General features: G+C 40.8%; 1 long non-coding RNA gene across 1 annotated transcript in view; it reads right to left on the bottom strand.

Moving 5' to 3' along the window:
• Window positions 1-22,431, bottom strand: part of LOC123585606 — a 191,415-nt gene that overhangs the window by 151,085 nt on the left and 17,899 nt on the right. The window contains exon 4 of the long non-coding RNA XR_006706311.1: window positions 6,214-6,382. This is a non-coding gene — a long non-coding RNA (uncharacterized LOC123585606). The remainder of the gene's footprint in view (window positions 1-6,213; window positions 6,383-22,431) is intronic.

Below are 22,431 nucleotides of genomic sequence, written 5' to 3'. Positions count from 1 at the left end.
GAATGCCTCTCTCTGCCTCATAGAAGCCGGGCAGACAAATAAATAGATGTCCTTATAAGCAAATTACCTCGGTAAAGTATCTTTTTGATGCCAACTAATCCTCACAACAACGCTTTGAGGTAAATACCCGTATTATTCTTAGTTTTGTAATAAATTGAGGAGTTAGGTGACTTGAGCAGGGAAGACAGCCCCAAACCCAAGACACCCTGCGTTGTGTCTTCCGCTCTTTTCTCCTCTTCTGCACTGCTGCTAGCTTGAAATAACACGAGGTTCTCATGAATGTCACCCAGACGGCAAGAACTCTACCCTGGAGAGTACTGATCATATATCTTCAATCCTTTCCTCTTGAGACGAACCAAGGATAAACCACTATGAAGCCATGTCCAGCTCCCCTAATTATGTTGCTCTTGTTTCCCCAAGTAAAATCAGAGTCAAGAAGAGCTGAGTACAAAGATGTGCTGGCTCTGTGACCTTGGGCAAATTAGTTATCTCTGTGAGCTTTAGTTTTCAGCTGCAAAATGGAGATGTAGCAGTGAGTTGTAACTTAGTCCTAGGGATGCCACATAGAAGTTCACAAAATGGCAGTTTTGGTGCTGGTGGCACTGGTTATTCATCAAGGGCAACTACCATGTCTTATAACTCTATATCTTGACAATGGAGCAACCTCTAAGTAGGACTCAAACGAATATATTACTTAGTTAAATCACAGACTAATCTGAGTAGATGTCCATACTAGTGGAGGATTTTCCACAAAAAAAAAAAAAAAAAGGAATAGCTCTTTTTTCTTACAGGAAATAATTTTTGAAGAATTGAAAAGCCTTCAGAAGTCCCCGCATGCTTACCAAGAATGGATTTACTCAAGACAAATGGCAATCTTGCTTTTTGGAACCCTCTGAATGGGCCAGATCATCACCAGGAGAAAACTGCCAGAAGGTTCAACATCACATGTAAATTCCACAGAATGAACCTGCAGAAAAAGGGTTAATTAAGACAAGAGCAGAGACTTCGGGTATCATGTCCTGGTTTCCTCATAAGTAAAATGAGGATACTAATGATGTTTTCACGGTGTTACGGAAAGCATTAAATGAGTTCATATACACCCACAGTGCCTAGAACAATGTCTGGAAGGAATGTGATAAGCACCGGTAAATTTTACAGTTTGTATATCCAACCAAAGTTGTTGAGTTCCTACTATATACCAGGCTCTGTGTTGAGCACTGTGGATAGGAATGGTGAGAAAAGAAGAAGAAAAAGATTAATGTTTATTGAGTCTTTATGAATGAATCACTCTGACAGTTGTTTTACACACATGATCTTGGTTTTTAATTAGTAACCTTATTAGGTAGATATTATTTGCCCTATTTTATAAATGAAGTAAAGAGAGATTAACCATGTTTCTAAAATTCACAGAGCTAGTAAGTGGTAAAGCAGGGATTCGAAGCCAAGACTAGGCTCAATCTTGCTTTTGCTATAAATAAAACACAATCCCTGTCCTTGAATGAACCATCCACAGAGGAAATCCGCACATAAATGGCGAACTATGATAAGGTAAGTGCCAAAGTCGAGTTATATACAAAGTGGAGACATTTACCTACAGGAGTGAGGAATTACTCTGGGTACAAGAGAAGTGACATGTGAAGGATAAATAAGATTTCTCCAGGAGAACAAGAGCATTCGGGGGGTGGAAGGGGATGTGAGGGAAACAGTCACAGATTCAGAGGCACAGAAAATGCCTGAAGCATTAGAGGATGCAAAGAAAATGACCAAGAATGCCATCCCATGAGTGAGAACTTTGGTGGGCGTCCAGCCGCCTTCCCACACAGTTTTTCTCCAGCAACCCAAACCTAGGTCTGCTGCACACCTAAGCTTCACGGCATCTTTACAGTACCCCTGCCTCCCTCCTTGTTCACTGGTGCCCATTGCAGTTTTTGTGACTGCATCTAGTCTGTTCTCATTGTGTCTGGATTGTTCTACAATAGCTTCTATAGCCTACTCCATCAGTTTCATCTGCTTCAGATTTTTTTCCATCAGTTCCATCTGCTTAAGAACATATATTTTTCCAACGTTTCTTAGCCTTGCCTCCATTCCAGGCAAAATTAATCCTTCTGCTTTGTCACCAGGCCCCTTTCTACAGACCTCTTTAGAGCCATGATGTTATAGGGCTGTTTATGTGCCTCTTTTCCCTAATGTGACTTCCTTAGGGCATCAGTCCTGTTCACCCCCAATGTCTAGTCCAGTGCCAAACACATAAACGTTTGATAAATGTATCAACAAGTGAATGAGTGAGTGATAACCCAAAGGCCCTTGCGAGATGGTTAAGAGCCTCCATCACATGGGTCCACCCAACCTATCCAGTGCTTCCTTCCAACAACCTTAACAAGAACATTTTAGGCTGGTCTTATCTTTACTCAGTCTTTCTCCTACCACTCCAACCATTATCCAAGCTCCTCACTGCTTCTTCCTTTACCATTAATCCATTTAGGGTGCTTTTGTCTACCTACATCGTTTTGCTGATGTTTACCAGCCTACAAAGCTAAATCCTCTCTGCTCTGCCGACTAAGATCAAACATTTTCTTTATCATGTGCAGAAAAATCAGACATCCTTCCCTGACTACTTCCCACCCCGGCAATTTTTTTTTTTTTTTTCAGAATTGTCTTTAACTTTTGAAACTGCTAACCCCCCATTCTACCCGCGTATTACCTCAAGTTATTTTATACAAGCATGCCTTGTCTTCTCAAAGTCAGGGAATGTCATTTCTAGCTTCATTTTTATCTGCCATTACACAATGTTAGACACACAGAAGTTTATTCAGCAAATAAGTGGGAAGCTGGTAGATTTGTAATGGCTACTTAAGGGCTAATCTAACGCAATATTATCCAGAATATTTCTAGTAGTAATAGCAAATTACTGTTTCTATTATCATTACCACTACGTGTGACATATGGACAGGGAGTTTTATGAGAGACCAGGCTAATATTCCTCTGGTCGGAGAACTGAGATGTAACTGACCTTTGCCATGTGTAAGGATTTTCGGGGGATATGATGTAACATGCCTAGATCCAAGGCTGTGTGATTGTCTCATGATTGGATTTTGCTGGCTTGAGAGCTCAAAGTTTGAACCTTTAGCACACAGAGTCCAAGTCTATAGGTTTCATCTGCACTCCTGGGTCCACCTCACGAGGTGCACGTACTGCAGCCTTCATTCTGATCCCCACAGCTCTGGCAGACAGCCACACTGTTCTCATCCAAACCTCATCTGGAATGAGTAGATCCATCTTTGCCAGAACAGGCTTTAGCCCTAAACCAAATAGGGCAGCTGTTTGCCAAACTTGGAGATGACGTTTGATTCTAATGATCAACGTGGAGCTGAGCCACTGAGGAGTAAATGACAGAATGGAAAGTAGTGATGCTCAATTTCCAGAGTTAACAGCCACCATGTATTTTTAAAGGATCTATCCAGTTGGCTCTGGCCTTTAGGGCTTCAATAAAACTCATCCTCATTATATTCCTTTCACATTTGTGGGAAGAATGCAAATGGAATGTTTACTTATACAAAGCTTCTCTTCCTGCAAAATTAAGCTGGAAATCTTGAAATAAAGGGAATAAAAAAAAAAATCTTAACGTGAATTAAGAAACATGGAAAGAAAACCGAAAGGAAAGGAGTGCTTTACAATTCTCCTTTCTTGGTTATTTATTGGTTTCCTCTAAACACCTCACACTTCAAAACATCAGAATTTAAGTTGAGTATCTGGTCCAAAGTAATCAAATCTCATTCTCAGGTTGTCCTAACCTAGGATAAAGAGAAGGTCACAATTAAAGGCTAAAGACTGCAACACTGGCCCTGCCCCCCCCCCCCCAATTCTGGAGGACCTCCAACTTCCCTTGAATTCTCTAATTCTCCTCTACCTCGCCAGGGGTATTTCACATGCGCTCCACTGTGCCCTCTTGCATGGCCGAGCTCCTACGACTGTTTCACCGAAAGTGGCAGCGTATGCCAATGACACATGATGAAGTCAAAATCACCAGGGCCCAGAGAAGCTGCCGTCACTTCTGTCTATGCCCACTGAAGTCACGGATCCTGAGAACAGTTCCCAGGAGAGTGGGCAACGGAACTACACCAATGCGCTCCCTCCCAGAGGCAATGATATTGCTGCTAATCTCTACTTACGTCCCAGGGCCACCAACCCCAGAAGCTAGCCGTGCCCAGGGTTGAGGGTGCTATTGGCTAAGGAAGTGGTCCTCTTAAGACACCAGTTGCTAGCACTAGAGTAACTAGCAGTGTGTGCGCTTAAATCGCATAGATATTTTCATGAAATCACTCCTTGCCCTAGGCCTTAGATCCATTGATATGACCAATCTGGAATGAAAACCACTGGATATACCCCTCTCCTTTTAAAGTGGTCCATCGACTCGCACCAGCTTTTGAGTATTTACCCAGCCTCTTACTCTCTCTTCCCTTACTATCAATTTCTTCAGAAGGGGTCACTCCTGTAACTGCTCTTCATTTAAACAGTCACTTCATACCCAGTGGGCTCACAAGCCCTTCATTCACCCTTGCCCAGATAATCATGAATTCCAAGGCATGCCTGCTGCAAATATGTGCTTTCTTTTATTGAGAGTATTTACTTCCAACACAAGGAGAACTGGTCTTATCGTTATTCATGCCACGTGGTAGAGAGACCTAGAAAAATTCAAAACTTGAATGCAAAAAGCATAGGCGACCAGCTCTATTTGGACTACTTGAGTGCTTTGTTTTTCTTTGTTTTCTTTGTGTCCCTAGAACTAACTGCATGATCTTCTTTAAATAAAGTAAACTCTGTGCCCTAACCCTGAGAGAGAGAGCCCACTAAAACCTTAGTAGAAGATGCTACAGGAGTCTAACATCAATAGAAGAAGTTGCCTGTTCCTGACAATTCATTTAAAGCTGCAGTCATCGATCAAACTGGAATTTCCTAACTGGGTAGAACAACGTAAATATCTTAAGACCCTCCAGACGCTTCTGTGATAAAGACAACTTTTCTTTCGAGGGCCCCAGTGAAAGACTCCTAAGAAGACGTACCACTGAGGGCTCTGAAAGCACTGGTTGCCACTGTTCTGGCCTCCACATCACAGCTGGATGACCAGGCAATATTAAAGCTCCTAGCCAGACTAATTCTGTGTCTTCTATTTTAAACTCCTTTGTAAAATGGAATCGGACACGCCTGCAATTCTAGGAATGCCTGCTAAGCCTCCCACCAACCTCTTGAGTCAATCACCATCTCATCCACCTTCAAAAAATACTTAACTAAAAAGATATCTTACTTCCATTGAGGCCCTGTGTTATTAAAAAGCACGTTTTAGGTTGGGAGGGAGGCTAAATTTAACCCACGAGAGAGACAAGACAGCATTCTCCTGGGACACAGGAGCATATCTCCACACACAGCACATGAAAGGCAGTCAGTCTTCATAGGCACTTCTCCGTGACGCCCATAGATACAAGTTTTTCTCTTTAATCTTGGCTTCTTTTAAATATCATACCACCAGGTAAATGTACAACTTATTATTTATGTTTCACTTGCCAATTAGCATAATGTTCAAACTATTTTGCTTATATTTTTAGGCAGCACACTACCTTCAGTTGTACATAACTAACATTTTTCAAAATATTTGAAACATCTCAAAATAGGTTTTAAATCATTTTACAGTCTAAATTTCAGGAAATTTGTACTTTGTAGCAGGTCAATTTTCCACTTGGAGAATGAAAATTTTAAAAATGCAAATCAGGGGCGTCTGGGTGGCTCAGTCGGTGAAGCCTCCAACTCTTGGTTCTGGCTCAGGTCATGATCTCACAGTTTGTGAGTTCGAGCCCCTGTCAGGCTCCGTAGCACAGAGCCTGCATGGGGTTCTTTGTCTCCCTCTCTCTCTGCCCCTCCCACACTTGTGCTTTATCTCTCTCTGTCTCACACAACTACATTTTTAAAAATGCAAATCAAAGGACTCATATTAACAAGCAGGTTTCAACCCATTTCACGCCCTCAGACCACAGCCATGAACCCAGTCAACCACCAAAAGGACTCATGTCCCTAGGTGGACATTCTTTTTTGACAGACATTCATTTTTGCATCTAAAGGAATGTATAATTTAATTTCTCTACCTTTTCCAATTTTCTGAGAAGAGAGATGACCCCAAGAACATTACTTCCTTTCACTATCCCAGGAATTGAAAACACATACCAACTTCGTGTCCCCAGCTGACTTTCAGACAATCAGCTCCAAGAAGATATCACTCCATGACTATAGCAATTCAGAAAAACTTCAGAGAAGACTACAAATTCCAGTTGAGTATCACAGTCATGAGCTTATCAAAACATGAAAGAACTCTGCTTGCCTTGCTGGACATACTCTGTAAGTGAATAGTTACGTATGAATTATGGATCCAATTTCTTCCATGATTTAAGCTAATTTTTTTATTGTGGTAAGAACATTATGAGATCATCCTCTTAACAAAATTTTAAGTGTACAATACACCATTGTTAAATTAAATGTTTTATTGCAGATCCCTAGAATTTAATCATCTTGTAAAACTGAAACTTTATACCCATGGACGAATAGTATCTCATTTCCTCCTCCCCGCAGCCCCTTGCAATGACCATTCTACTCTGCTTCTATGAGTTTGATTATTTTCAATACCTCATATAAGTGGAATCATGTAGTATTTGTCCTTCTATGACTAGTTTATTTCACTTAGCATAGTGTCCTCGAGGTTCATCCAAATTGGCACATATGGCAGGATTTCCTTCATTTTATTTTTTGTTTTTTAGGAAGACAGATTGAGGGTGCACAAGCGGGGAAAGGGGACAGAGAGAGAGAATCTTAAGCAGGCTCCACATGGAGCCTGATGCAGGGCTCAATCTCACGATCCTGGGATCATGACCTGGGCCAAAATCAAGAGTTGTATGCTCCAACAGCTGAGCCACCCAGGTGCCCCTCCTTTTAAAAGGCTGAATAATATCTTGTTGTGTGTATATACCACATTTTCTTTATCCATTCGGCTGTCCATGGCCATTTAGATTGTTTCCATAACTTGGCTGTTGTGAATAATGCTGCAGTGCACACGGAAGTGCATATATCTCTTTGAGATCCTGATTACAATTATTTTGGTTATATACTCAGAAGTGAGATTATGGGATCATATGGTAGTTCCATTCTTAATTTTGGGAGGAACCACAATACTACTTTCCATAAGGGCTGCACCATGTTGTATTCTCACCAATAGGGCACAATGGTTCCAATTTCTCCACGTTCTCACCAACATTCATCTTTTTTTTTTTTAATAACAGTCAACTATTTGATAGTAAGTTAACTTTTGATAGCAAGGAAGATTTGTAGACTTTCTTCTCTGACTCTTTTGTAAAGAAAGGTGTTCAAGTGGCCTTTCCTCAGTTGCCTTCCACAGAGAGTGAGTGGGCTCTCTGGTATATCCTATCAAATCAGAGTCCCACCTATATAATCACATTTCACATTAATTACTTCCTTACCTCAAATACAGTCGTATTTGGGGTTAGCACTTCAATAACTTTTCTACTGTAACTGTGTATTCAACAAACATTTATTAAGCACCTACTGTGGGTCAGACATTGTACCAGCCATGGAAAATAGAAAGCAATTAAGACTGGCCTCACATTTAAGCAGCTTAATGTCTTTAGAAGCCCTGCATTACAGTACGTTACAATAGTATGAAATACAATGTGTATTTGGAATGCAGTGGCTTAATAATTATTAATCACTTAATAAGTGATTGCAGTATGGTTGGTATGTGCTAAGCTAGGAGAATGCACGTGGTCCTATAGAAAAACAGAAGAGAGGCACCCTAGAGAGTGGGGATGGTCAGGAAATACTTCCCAGAGAAAGTAATATGGAGCTGAGATTTGAAGGCTCTGTGGAGTAGGCTAAATGAGCCATAAAGATGGAAACAAAAATAGCACCTGCATTATGATGAAGCTCATTAGAGAAACATATTTGGTTTGTAGTCAAGTGAACTTGCTAATACATTATGAACCGCCCCCCCCCCCCATCTCACCCTTATCTTGGCACTGACAGTGCTCCAGGGGAAACTTGGGGTCTACAGAATAGGATTACTATCTCACACTGGGCCTGACAACAGAGGGAAGAAAAGGCACAGGATCCCCAATCCTTAGAGTTTGTTAAGAGAATAACTCCACCCAATTAAGAAATGTGGACCAACGCCTTTAAATGCCATTATGGGAAAAGGAAGAGTAAGGGGTGGGGTAGGAAGACAAGGATAATAGAGAATCTCTCCTCATGAAAATAAGAAGGGCACAGGCTATGTATTCCTCTCTACCACCACCTTAAGACCAAATATCATCTCTCACTTGGATTACTGTACTAGCTTCTTAGCTAGTCTCCCTATTTTCACTAATCCAAGCTCCACGCAGTCACCAGAATATTTTTTCATTGTAAACATGCATAATGCTATGGACTGAATTGTGTCTCCCTGCCGCATTTATACACTGAAGTGCTAACCCCAAATATAACTGTATTAGAGGTAAAGAAGTAATTAATGTGAAATGCAATTATACAGGTGGGACCCTGATCTGATAGGATATATCAGAGAGCCCACTCACTCTCTCTGGAAGGCAACTGAGGAAAGGCCACTTAAGCACACGCAGAGAAGGCAGCTGTCTGCAACCCAAGAAGCGAGCACCAGACATCAGCCCTGTCAGAACCCTGATTTTAGATTTCCTGGTCTCCAGAACTGTGAGAAGATAAACTTCTGTTGTTTAAGTCACCCCGTCTGTGGTATTCTGTTATGGCGGCCCAAGTTTAATACACATGGGATAAAACTTAGCACCTTAACCGTTTTTAAGTATACAATACAGTGGCATTGGGTGCATTCACAATGTTGTGCGACCATCACCACTGTCTAGTTTCAGAATCTTTTCACCACCTCCAAAAGGAAATCCCATTAAATAGTCTCTCCCCAGTTCCCACACCCCAAGCCCCTGACAACAACTATCTGCTTTATGTCTCTGTGGATGGATTTGCCTACTCTGGACTTTCATAGGAATGGAATCATACAATATGTGATCTTTTGTGTCTGCTTTCTTTCACTCAGCATATTATTTTCAAGGTCTTTCTATATTGTAGCATTTATCAGTACTGTCTTCGTTTTTAAGATAAAATAATATTCCATTGAATGGATATACCATATTTTTTTATTCATTCATTAGCGGATAGACATTTCAGTTGTTTCTATCTTTTGGCTATTTAAATAGTGCTGCTACGAACGAGTCATATACAAGTTTTTGTTTGAACACCAATTTTCAATTATCTGGGGTGTATACTTAGGAGTGCAATTGCTGGATCATAAGGTAATTCTGTGAATTTAACTTACTGAAGAACCGTCTGTTTTCCTCCAGTGGCTGCACCATTTTACATTCCCACCAGCAGTGTGTGAGGTTTCCAATTTTTCTACATCCAGCCAACCGTTGTTGTTTTAGAGGAATTTTTTAAAAATATAAACCTGATATCATTCCTCTGTTTGTAAAATAAAAGCTGGACTCTCCATCATGGCCTACAGTGTCGAACACTATTTTGTGTCTGCCCCCTCTTCTCCCTCATCTCTTGTCACTCTCTCCCTCAACCTCTGAACTATAGTCACTTTGGGCTTCTTAATATCCAGTGAAAATGCCAAGGCCACTCTCAACTCAGGACCTTTACACATGTTGTTCCTAGACCTAATGGCTGTTCCTGCCCAGCAAAGATCTGTGTTCAAATAGCCCTCCTCAGGAGAACATGCCCAGAGAACCCATGTGAAGAAGTCCCACATGTTCATATATACATTTTAGCACTTGTTTTCTCATTCCCTTGCTAGCTCCTTGCCTTCATAACTTTCAAAACCATCTGCAATTCATTGTTTTATACTGTCTTCTCTCAATAGAATGTCAGTTTCATTAGAGCAGGATCTTTCTCTGTCATGTTCATGTTCACTGCTGTGTCCCCAGGAAGTGTCATGGTGCCTGGTACAGAACAGACACTCAACAGATATTTGTTGAATCAATTATTTAATCTGTGAATGAATAGATGAATTCTAGGCCAAAGAAGCATCATCGTTAAAGACTCCAGTGAGTTCTGCTAGCCATAAGAAGTGTTACTTGGTTGGAGAAAGCATGTCTGGTAGGGAGTATGGAGGTTGAGGACAGAGGTCTGGTTTGAGGCAGAGTATCTAGGCCCTGTGGGCTACGCTAAGGAGTCTGATATTTATCCTGGAAGCTACTGGAGAGTCGCTGAGGAATTTTAAACAGATAAATGAGGGACATGATTACTCTTACATTTTGGAAAAGATCACTTTAGCAGAAGTGTGCAGAATGAATTGGAGGTTATAAAACCAAGGACAAGGAAAGAAGTGAGGAGAGTTTGCTAGTCATCCCGGGAGGAATGTGGGGTAACTGAACGAAAGGAATGGACCTAGAGACAAGGGGCATGATATAAGACCTGGTAATGTACTGAGGCAATCCATGAGACGTGGTCAGCAGTCATATATTAGGGGTGCTTGAGGGCAGGAGTGGAAGAGAACACTCAGACTTGAGCCTTCAATAACTGTCACGGTGGTGATGCTGCTCTTCACCAGAACAGAGGGGAGAGGAAGGAAAGAAGAAAAAGATTTGAACTTTGGACAAGTTGAGTTTGAGTTTCTCAGAAAGAAAAAGTTGAATAGACACTGGATCTCGTGTCCAAAAAATAAAAAATAGTAATAATTGGTTATAAATTTGATCGAGGGAGGTAGGCTTTAATTTCTCAATTTTCTTAAGTTTTTATTTATTTGTTTTGAGAGAGACATGAGTGGGGGAGGGGCAGAGAAAGAGAATACCAAGTAGGCTCCGCACTGCCAGTGCAGAGCCCGATGTGGGGCTCGAACTCATGAAGTGTGAGATCATGACCTCAGCCAAAATCAAGAGTCGGATGCTTAACTGACTGAGCCACCCAGGTGCCTCGGTCGGCTTTAATTTTGAAGCAGAAAAAAGCTTTGGGTTTTAATAAAAACACGTAATGAGATTCCAAAACATCACAGGAGAGTGGGAATCACTGACATCTAAGAGCAGTTATAGAAGAGGCCTTTTGAAAGAACTAAGAAGGAGTATTCCCGTGATCCATGTCAAAGAACAGCCAGAAATCTGTGGAATGACAGGATCCAAGGGATGAACAATTTTAACAGAATACCCAGGCTCAGAATCTTCATGGAGTTTGGTTTTAATCTGTACCATGAACATCCAAGGTTATGTCTAAAACTTAGCGATTTCATTATTCTAGGGGAACAGCAAGAGTATCTTCCTTGCAGATGGTTTCCTGTAGAGTGAAGACTTTCCCTCCAACCACTACCACCTGGGCCAGGATTTAGAATCTATAATGTTCATTTCCTTCCTGGTGTCACCAGAAAACTGAGGAAAATAAGGCAGAAGTACTATTTTCCTCCACTCCAGAATGTGTCTCCCACAAAAAAGGAGGCTCAGGATAATATTTTCCACATAATTTAAATATGGATTACATAAATTACTCATTAGTTGGTTATCCCTACTTTTCACCTTAAGTTAAAGAATTTAAATAAAAAAAAAGAAAGAAAGAAAGAAAACGACACCATTAAGATGACTATACACGGGACCTAGTTCTCTCTTGACTTAATTGACATGTTGAGTACAGAACACACACGTTTTATTTGTTAGGAGACCAGCCATGACTCCCAGTGGTGAAACAGGTGGAAATGCTCAAGGAGATGGCCAAGGCGTCTGTGATAGATTACATTCGAGCATTAGTGCTTTGCTTCAAACCTCCTGAGTGACTAAACCCAGGCCAGGCATCCAGCCATCCAAATCTACAGCTCCCTGTACAGTCCCCAGGGTTTCCACTGACTCCATTCTCATCTGAAATGTTTTCATAGTGATGATAAACGGACTCCAAATAGAAAAGCCCCAAAACACATGTTCTCTGTTACTCAAGAATGAGTTCGGTTGTGTTTTTATCGTAAATAGGCATCCTGGCTCTTCTGACTGCTCACTAGCGTCACTAAAAATATGAAGGTACATCTACAGAAAACTGAGGGCAGTTAACTCTATCAAGTAAAACACAATTCAACTGAAGATTGGGTCTTTGATTTCCTGAGACGCACTTAGACAGGAATTTCTAGGATCCTGAAAACAGCATTAACAGGCTATAGTGAGCCAGACTGATTTCAGTTTCTGGGGAATCCTTTTCCACGATGTTTTGTGACCTTACCTTAGTCCCCATGGAAAATGAAACTTCAGTGTGAACAGAGCTGCTGGCTTTTCAGTGACCTCAAAACTGCACCCACCAGTCTAGAGAGGCTGTCAGACGCTCTCTGGGGTCAATAAACCTTAGCAAATGTGCCTTAAAGGGAAACATGGAATGGCAGAAGAATCAGGAAGACACAGAAAGAGGCAGATCCAGGTTTGAATCCAGTTCTGCCACTTACTAGACGTATGATCTCGGACAGATTCCATATCTTCTCACAGTCTCAATAGCCTAGGATAATAATATCTATTTTGCAGGGTTGCTTTAAGAATTAGAAATAATTGGCATGTAGGGGCACCTGGGTGGCTCAGTCAGTTAAGCCTCTGACTCTTGATTTTGGCTCAGGTCATGATCCCAGGGTCATGGGACTGAGCCCTGTGCCAGGCTCCACACTCTGTCTTCTCTAATAGAGATTATCTCTCTCTCCCCCTCTGTCCCTCTCCCCCACTAGCGCTCTCTCTCTCTCTCTCTCTCTCTCTCTAAAATAAATAAACCTTTTAAAATTTTAAAAAAGAAATAATTGGCACATGAAATGTTTAGCACAGCATCTGACACATCATGGTAGCTCTTCTGATCAAGTTCACTTTCCCAGAATAGGAAACAGGTAATTAGGGCATGAAGAAAGAAGCATCTTACCCAACCTGCCAGCGGCAGGAAGCAACATGCCCTCACTTAGTTTGAAGTCCACCCAGGAGACAATCCAGTAAGGATGAAAATGCCCACGTTAAGCTGCTTCTGTGGGAAAACATTTTTAAGATCTCCCTTACTCTGACCAACAAATTCTCTCTCTCCCCTCTCTGTGTCTCCATCTGTCTCCATGACGCTGCGATTTGCAAAAGCACTAGCACTCAAATGGCAGCCACCAACAGTAACAGAGGCTGGTGCCCGAGAGAGTCCTTTATTTGACGCTCAGCCCACACTGCCTCAGTTCATGTTTCCAGCATACTAATGATTCCCTTGACTGTTATTAGTTAATTCAGTGCAGACAGTGGGAAAACTCAGTGACATTTCAGAGGGGAATACCAAATGAACTTGAGCTGAACCATCACATCGTCCCAAGGAGTGTGACGACGTGGGAATGAAACAATATAGGCTCCTGCCAGCACTGAGGGCAGACACAAAGCATGGAATTCAGTGTGGCTAATTCCCCAGAAGAGATTTCACAAGGGCCCAAATCCTCCAAAGCATGAAAATCACACGGACTCCTACCAAAGAGGAAGTCAGACACAATGCGTGGAAGGGCTTGGGAGCACTGGCTGACTGCCCAGGCCCTTGGATGTGTGGCTTTGCACAGCCAAACCAGCAAGTACATGCAAATACAGCCATAGCAAGGTGAAGCTGAGGGAGATAAAACTGTAAACAGTGGGCATAATGGCAATCGTCAAGGAAGGTGCTTCAGGGAGGACTACTTAGAGGAAAGGATCTGGAAGGAAGAACTAGCTTCCCCAACCGAACAGATCTCAAGACCAAAACCTGTTTCTACCTACCAATAATTACTGACCCCCTATTCAGTGCCCAGCACTGGATGGCAGTTGTGGTAGATTTTCCATAAATATAGCCCGTGTCCTAGAGGAGCCTATTGTCTGATGGGCAATGCAAAAATAGCTCCCTGAAAATGCCATCCTTGTAAGATTATGTGCCTCCCAAAGTTCAGATCCACATTCCGTTGCTTCGTGTGACCCCAGCGGCCATCACGCTGTCTGGTGCTCGGTTAAACTGGAGAAGAGCTAAGTTTGAAATTGGGATATATTGACCAGAAATAAGAACTAAGTAAAAAGAAACTTTGATACAGATGCAGGTGGTCAACCATGTCTTCCCAGAAAAGGTGAAAAGAGAGTGGGATGGGATACAGAAGAGAGAACATTCCAGAAAGGAAGAACAGCACATATAAAGACATAGTAGTTAATTACTTTTTCTAAACGTGGGGTCCAGACACCACCCACAATGGACTTGACTCCAGAAACAGAATTCAAATCTCTTGTGAGTGGAGCCCAGATTTGCATTTCTAATAAGCACCTAGGCTCTTTTAACGCTCATCAAAACTCAGAACCACTGACTAAGGTAATCTCAGATTTAAACAAAGACATATTCTTCCCTTAACGACAAGCATAAAGGAAGAGAGGTAGGGAAGGAAGAGAGGGAAGAAGAAAGGAAGGAAGAAAAAGAAAGGAAAAACAGTGAAATGTAGGAACCAAGACGGGAAGTGGAGTCAGAGTCCACTCGCCTGGCTCTGCAGTGACCGCTGTGTGATGAGGAAACCAAATCTGATACAACCACGCACATGTCACATGATAAAAGGCCCCTAAAGCCCTTCAGTAGCAGAAGTGGCCTCTGTCCTAGGGATCATAAAGTGCTGTTGCAGGTTCCTAACCAAGACAGCGACAGTATTTCAATCCGACAGTAGTCTGTGAGGTGGAAAGAACAGGAGAGAGTTTTGGCAAGGAGGCAATCTCAGAACACTTGCCACGGTCGAGGTGAAGTCACTGAGTGCCTGAAACACTCAGGCAGAATTCTAAATGGAGACCTCAATTTATGGGACCCCCGTCTACTCTCAGAGGAAAAGGGGTCTGTCCTCTTCAAGACTTAGACCTCCAGTGTCAATCCCCCGATCGACATTCCTCTCGGTTCTTCCAAATCTTCTTCCCTCTAACTTCAGCAAACATCACTAAGCTTTCCTCTTTTTTTTTTAAAGGTCTTTCTCTTGGCCTGCATCCCCCCCGCTGACCACCCAGGTCTCCCCGTTCCTTTTATTTAACATTTCCTTGACGAGAGGGTCTATATTCACCCCTCTTCCCGTTATTCTTCAAGCCACTCAGTCTGCTTCTGTCTCACCATTTCTGCTCCTGCTCCGATAATCTGGAGCATCACAACCACCAGATCTATCAGCACTCACCATGGCAACTTTCACTCCACCTCCCAGTGATAGCTGCCTTCTCCTTGAATTCTTCTCCTCGTGTGTCTTCCATGGCACTTTTAAGTGGTTTTCTTTAAATGCTTTATAAGAGCAAAACCACCTTTTCCTACTCCTGCCCCTTCATTGCTGCTGTTTCTGCTGTTCCTCAGAGTTTAATCACTAATCATCTTTGCATTGCTTCACACACCTAATTTCCTTGGGTGATTTCACCCCATATCAGTTACTATTGCCATGTAACAAATTATCCTAAAGTTTAGAAGCTTAAAATAACCATTTTATTATCATGCATTATTTATTAATTTTTATTATTAATATTGATAATTGCATCATTTATTATTTATCACAGAATCTGTGGCCAACAATTTGGAAAGTGTACAAGTGAGGATGACTCCTCTCTGTTCCACAATGTCTACAGCCTGAGCTGGGAGGACTTGGAGGCTGGGGGTGACACAGAAGCTGGCGGCTGGAAGGAGGAATCCTCTTTTAAAAATCTTTTTTAAACGTGAGCATAGTTGACACACAATGTTACCTTAGTTTCAGGTATACAACACAGTGATTCAACTTCTCTATTCCTGATGCTGAGCTCGCTGCAAGTCTAGCTACCATCTGTCCTGAAACCTCACTTGCAAAATCACTGACGATATTCCTTAGGCCATGCCTTTTACTCCCGTGATTTAGCCATTCCGTAACTGGAAGCCTGTATTTACCACTCCCCTTCGCCCATTCTGTCCTTCCTCCCTCTCTCCCCTCTGGCGGCCAGCAATTCATTTTCTCTATTTGTAGGTCTGATTTTGCTTTTTGTTTGCTCATCTATTCATTTGTTTTTTAGATTCCGCATAGTGAAATCACACAGTGATTTTTTTCACAGTGTGAACACACACAGTGTCTTATCCAGTCTATCTTTTTATTTCACTATCTTCTAGGTCCATCCGTGTTGTCACCAATGACACGATCTCATCCTTTTTATGGCTGCCTAATACTCCATTGTGTGGGTGTGCATGTGTGATGTCACACACACACACCATTTCTTCATTATCCGTTTGTCTATCAGCGGACACTCAGGTGACCTCCGTATCTTGCCTATTATAAATAACACCGCAATAAACATAGGGAACACATATCTCTTCAAACTGGTGTTTTTGTTTTCTCTGGGTAAATATCTAGTAGTGACATTATTGGATTATATGGTATTTCTGTTTTTATTTTTTTATTTTTTTGAGGAGCCCCCATACTGTTTCCGCAGTAGCTATACCAGTTTACCTTCCTACCAATAGGATATGAGAGTTCCTTTTTCTCCACATCCTCACCAGCATTTTATTTCTTGTCCTTTTTATTTTAGCCATTCTGACAGGGGTGAGGTAATATCTCTTTGTGGTTTTTGACTTGAATTTCCTTGATGATGAGTGATGTTGAGCATCTTTTCATGTGTCGGTTGGCCCTCTGTATGTCTACTTTGGAAAAATGTCTATTCAGGTCTTCTGCTCATTTTTTTAATCAAATTATTTATGGGGGGGGGGGTTGGTGTTTAGTTGTATGCATTACTTATATATTACATTTTTGGTGTTTAGTTGCATGCATTACTTATATATTAACCCCTTAACAGATATATCATTTGCAAATATCTTCTCCCATTCAATAGGTTGCCTTTTTGTTTTGTTGATGGTTTCCTTTGCTGTGCAGAAGCTTTTTGGTTTGATATAGTCTCAATAGTTTATTTTGGCTGTTGCTTCCTTTGCCTTAGGAGACATATCTTGAAAAATGTTGCTATGGCCAATGTTAGAGAAATTACTGCCTGTGCTCTCTTGTAGGATATTTATGGTTTCAGATCTCACATTTAGGTCTTTAGTCCATTTTGAGTTTATTTTTGTGTATGGTGTTAGAAAGTAATCCAATTTTGGGGGCGCCTGGGTGGCGCAGTCGGTTAAGCGTCCAACTTCAGCCAGGTCATGATCTCGCGGTCTGTGAGTTCAAGCCCCGCGTCAGGCTCTGGGCTGATGGCTCAGAGCCTGGAGCCTGCTTCCGATTCTGTGTCTCCCTCTCTCTCTGCCCCTTCCCCATTCATGCTCTGTCTCTCTCTGTCCCAAAAAAATAAATAAACGTTGAAAAAACAAAAAATTAAAAAAAGAAAGTAATCCAATTTTGGGGGCACCTGAGTGGCTCCCAGTTGGTTAAGCGACAGACTCTTGATTTCATCTCAGGTTATGATCTCATGGTTCATGAGTTCAAGCCCCACATTGGGCTCTTTGCTGACAGTGCAGAGCCTGCTTCTCCTTCTCTCTTTCAAAATATATAAATGAATTTTTTTAAGAAGCTATCCAATTTCATTCTTTTCACATAGCTGTCCAGTTTTCCCAGCACCACATATTGAAGAGACTGTCTTGGGGTGCCTGGGTGGCTCAGTTGGTTAAGGGGCTACCTTCAGCTCAGGTCATGATCTCACAGTCTGTGGGTTCAAGCCCCACATCAGGTTCTGTGCTGACAGCTCAGAACCTGGAGGCTGCTTCATGTTCTGTGTCTCCCTCTGTCTCTGCCCCTCCCCTGCTCATGCTCTGCTCTCTCTCTCTTTCTCACTCTCGCTCTCTCAAAAATGAATAAACATTTAAAAAAAATTTTTTTAAAGACACTGTCTTTTCCCAGTTGTATATTCTTGCTTCCTTTGTCATAGGTCAACTGACCATTTAAATATGGGTTTATTTCTGGGCTCTGTACTCGGTTGTACTCGGTTCTACTGTTCTATGTGTCTGTTTTTGTCCCAGTACCATACTGTTTTGATTACCACAGCTTTGTAGTATATCTTGAAATCTGGAATTGTGATGACTCCAGTTTTGTTTTTCTTCCTCAGGGTCTCTGTGGTTCCATACAAATTTTAGTATCATTTGTTATAGTTCTGTGAAAAATGCTGTTGGTGTTTTGACAGGGATTGTATTGAATCTTTAGGTTGTTTTGGGCAGTATGGACATTTTAACAACATGAATTCTTCCAATCCATGAGCATGGAATATCTTTCCATTTGTTTGTGTCATCTTCAATTTTTTTCATCATTGCTTTATGGTTTTCAGAGTACAGGTCTTTTCACATGTGCTACTTCTGGAGCCTTGGAAATGGAATTTCTTTTTAAATTTCTCTTTCTGCTACTTTGTTATTAGTGTATAGAAACGCTACAAAATTGGGGCACGTGGCTCAGTCGGTTAAATGTCCAACTTCACCTCAGGTCTCGCGGTCAGTGAGTTTGAGCCCCACATTGGGCTCTGTGCTGACAGCTCAGAGCCTGGAGCCAGCTTCAGATTCTGTGTCTCCCTCTCTCTCTGCCCCTCCCCCACTTACACTCTGTCTCTCAAATATGAATAAATGTTAATTAATTGAAAAAAGAAATGCTACAAATTGCTGGGTATTATTTTGTATCCTGCAAATTTACTGAATTTGCTTATTAGTTCTAACAGATTTTTGATGGAGTCTTTAGGTTTTGTATGTATAGTGTCATAGTCGTCTGAAAATAGTGACAGTTTAACTTCTTCTTTATCATTATATATGTCTCTTATTTCTTTTTCTTATCTGATTGCTGTGGCTAGGACTTCCAGTACTATGTTCAATAGAGTGGTGAGAGTGGACATCCTTGTCTTGTTCCTTACCTTAGGGGAAAAGCTCTCAGCTTTTCTGCATTAAAGATGATGTTAGCTGTGGGTTTTTCAGAGCTAGACTGTATTATGTTGAGGTATGTTCCCTCTAAGCCCACTTGGTTGAGAGTTTAGTTTTGTTTTTTATCATGAATGGATATTGAATTTTGTCAAATGCTTTTTCCACATCTGTTGAGATAATCACATGATTTTTAGCCTTTATTTTTAAATGGTATATCACATTGGATGATCTATGAATAGTCAACCATCCTTGCATTTCCAGAATAAATCCTGCTTGATTGTGGTAAACGATCTTGTTGATTTATTGTTGAATACAGTTTGCTAATATTATGCATTTTTGCATCTATATTCAAAGATATTGGCCTGTAGTTTTCTTTTTTCATGGTGCCTTGGTCTGGTTTTGGTATCAGGGTAATGCTGGCCTTGTAGAATGTATTTGGAAGCTTTCCTTCCTATTCCATTTTTTGGAATAGTTTGAGGAGAATATGTATTAACTCTGTGAATACATCTGGACCTGGACTTTGATTTTTTGGTAGTTTTTGATGACTGATTCAATTTCATTACTAGTAATTAGTCTGCTCAGAGTTTCTATTTCTTCCTAGTTCAGTTTTGGAAGATTGTTTCTAAAAATTTATCCATTTCGGAAGACGGAATCTTAACTCACTTGTCTGGTGCCTGGTCTGGGACTACCAACAATAGCACCAACATGTGACCTCTCCATGTAGTTTGGCCTTCCTCACAGCATGGCACCTCAGAGCTTTCACATGGCAGCTGAAGCTTTCGGTCCCAAATGTTAGAATCAATAAGACAGCAGTTAAATCACCTTTCCTAACCTAGCCTCAGAAGGCACACTGTCATTTCCACCATATTTTGATGGTAATCTAAGAGTTACACATCTGTACAAGTTCAAATGGATGGGATATAAACTCCACCTCTCAAAATGAAGAATGTCAGGGGCACCTGGGTGGCTCAGTCAGTTAAGCAACTGACTTTGGCTCAGGTCATGATCTCATGGTTTGTGGGTTCAAGCCCCACACTGGGCTCTGTGCTGACAGCTCAGAGCCTGGAGCCTGCTTCGGATTCTGTGTCTCCCTCTCTCTCTGTTCCTCCCCTGTTCACTCTCTGTCTCTCTCTGTCTCTCAAAAATAAATAAACGTTAAAAAAATTTTTTTAATGAGGAATGTCAAAAATATTTGCAACCATTTTTTTAAAAACTCTAGCATTCATAGCTACATAGCTCTAAAATATTTATCTCAAGCCCAGATCTCTAGACTTTTATATCCAATTGCTCTATATTTATATATCAATTGCTTATTGTACTGTCATCACTACTAATAATAGCAAATGAAGAAGTAAAACTGTCACTATTTGCACATGATATATATTACACATAAAAACCTAAAAGACTCCATCAAAAAACTGTTCAAAGTAATAAGTGAATTCAGTTGTTACAGGATACAAAATCAATACACAAAAATCTGCTATATCTCTTTACACTAATTATTTGAACGATCAGAAAGAGAAATTAAGAAAATAATCCCATTTACAATTACATCAAAAAGAAGTAATACTTAGGAATAAATTTAACAAAGGAAGTAAAAGACCTGCATATCGAAAACCACAAGACAATAATAAAAAAAAACTGAAGAAGACACAAATAGATGGGAAGATATTCCATGCTTGTGGATTAGAAGAATTAATACTGTTAAAATGTCCATACCACCCAAAACAATCTAGAGATTCAATGAAATCTCTATCACAATTCCAATGGTATTTTTCACAGAAATAGAATAAACAATTTTTAAATTGGTATGGAACCATAAAAGACCCTGAATAGCCAAAGCAATCTTGAGAGAAAGGAGAACAAAGTAAGAGGCATCATATTCCTTGATTTCAAACTGTATTACAAAGCTATCATAATCAAAACAGTATGGTGTTGAGGTGCCTGGGTGGTTCAGTCAGTTGGGCATCCGACTTCAGCTCAGGTCATGATCTCACAGTCCGTGAGTTCTAGCCCTGCTTCGGGCTCTGTGCTGACAGCTCAGAGCCTGGAGCCTGCTTCCAATTCTGTGTCTCCCTCTCTCTCTGCCCCTTCCCTGCTCAAGCTCTGTCTCTGTCTCAAAAATAAATAAAAACATTTAAAAAAATTAAAAAACAGTAGTGTTGGCAAAAGAAACAAGCACATAGATCATTGGAACACAATACAGTCCAGAAATAAACCCATATATGTATGGCCAATTAATGTACAACATCGGAGCCAAGAATATACAATGAGGAAAGGACACTTTCTTCAATAAACGGTGCTGAGAAACCCAGACAGTGACATGTAAAAGAAAAAAACTGGACCACTACCTTACACCATATACACATATTAACTCCAAGTGGATTAAATGCGTGAACACAAGATCTGAAACCATAAAACTCCTGGAAGAAAATATAGGCAGTAAGCTCCTTGACATGGATCTTGGCAATAATGTTTTAACCAAAGGCAAAGCAACAAAAGCAAAAATAAACAAGTGGGACTACATCAAACCAAAAAACTTCTGCACAGCAAAGGAAACTATTAGCAAAATGAAAAGGCAGGCTACTGAATGGGAGAAAATAACTGCAAATTATATATCTGATAAGAAGCTAATATCCAGGAGCACCTGGGTGGCTCAGTCAGTTAAGCATCCAACTCTTAATTTCAGCTCAGGTCATGATCTTACAGTTCCTGGGATTGAGCCCCACAATAGGCTTCATGCTGACAGCACAGAGTCTGCTTGGGATTCTTTCCCTCTGTCCCTCACTCACACACACACACACACACACACACACACACACACACAGTCTCTCTCTCTCTCTCTCTAAAAATAAATAAATAAACATATAAAAAAGAAGCTAATATCCAAAACATATGAAGAATTCATACAACTCAATGGTAAAAAAAACAAAAACAAACAAGTAATCAAATTAAAAGTGGGCAGATCTGAAAGGACATTTTTTAAAAGAAGACATATAGATAGATGGTCAACAGTTCCGTGAAAAGATGCTAAACATCAATAACCACCTGGGAATTACAATTCAAAACCACAGTGAAATATCACCTCACACCATTCAGAATGGGTAACATCAAAAGGACAAGAAATAACACGTGTTGGTGAAACTGTGGAGAAAAGGAAACCTTTACACATTGTTGGTGGAATGTAAATTGGTCCAACTCTTAAGTGTGTAGGTTCCTCAAAAAATTGAAAATAGAACTACCTTATGATCTAGAAATTCCATGTCTGGCTATTTATCTGAAGAAAACAAAAATGCTACTTTGAAAAGATATCTGTACCTCCATGTTCACTGAAGCCTTATTTACCATAGCCATGAGATGGAAACAATCTAAGTGTCCATCAATGGATGAATGAATAAAAGAAATTGTGATGTGTGATGTGTGTGTGTGTGTGTGTGTGTAATATTGTTAAGCCATAAAAAATAATGAAACCTTGCCATTTGTGACAAAATGGATGGACCTTAAGAGCATTATGCTAAGTGAAATAAGTCAGAGAAACACAAATACCATATGATCTCTCTTATATGTGGAAAAGAA

The sequence above is a fragment of the Leopardus geoffroyi genome, chromosome B1, assembly GCF_018350155.1.
Source record: "Leopardus geoffroyi isolate Oge1 chromosome B1, O.geoffroyi_Oge1_pat1.0, whole genome shotgun sequence".
NCBI classification, from domain to species: Eukaryota; Metazoa; Chordata; class Mammalia; order Carnivora; family Felidae; genus Leopardus; species Leopardus geoffroyi.
This window is presented reverse-complemented; position numbering and strand designations above follow the sequence as displayed.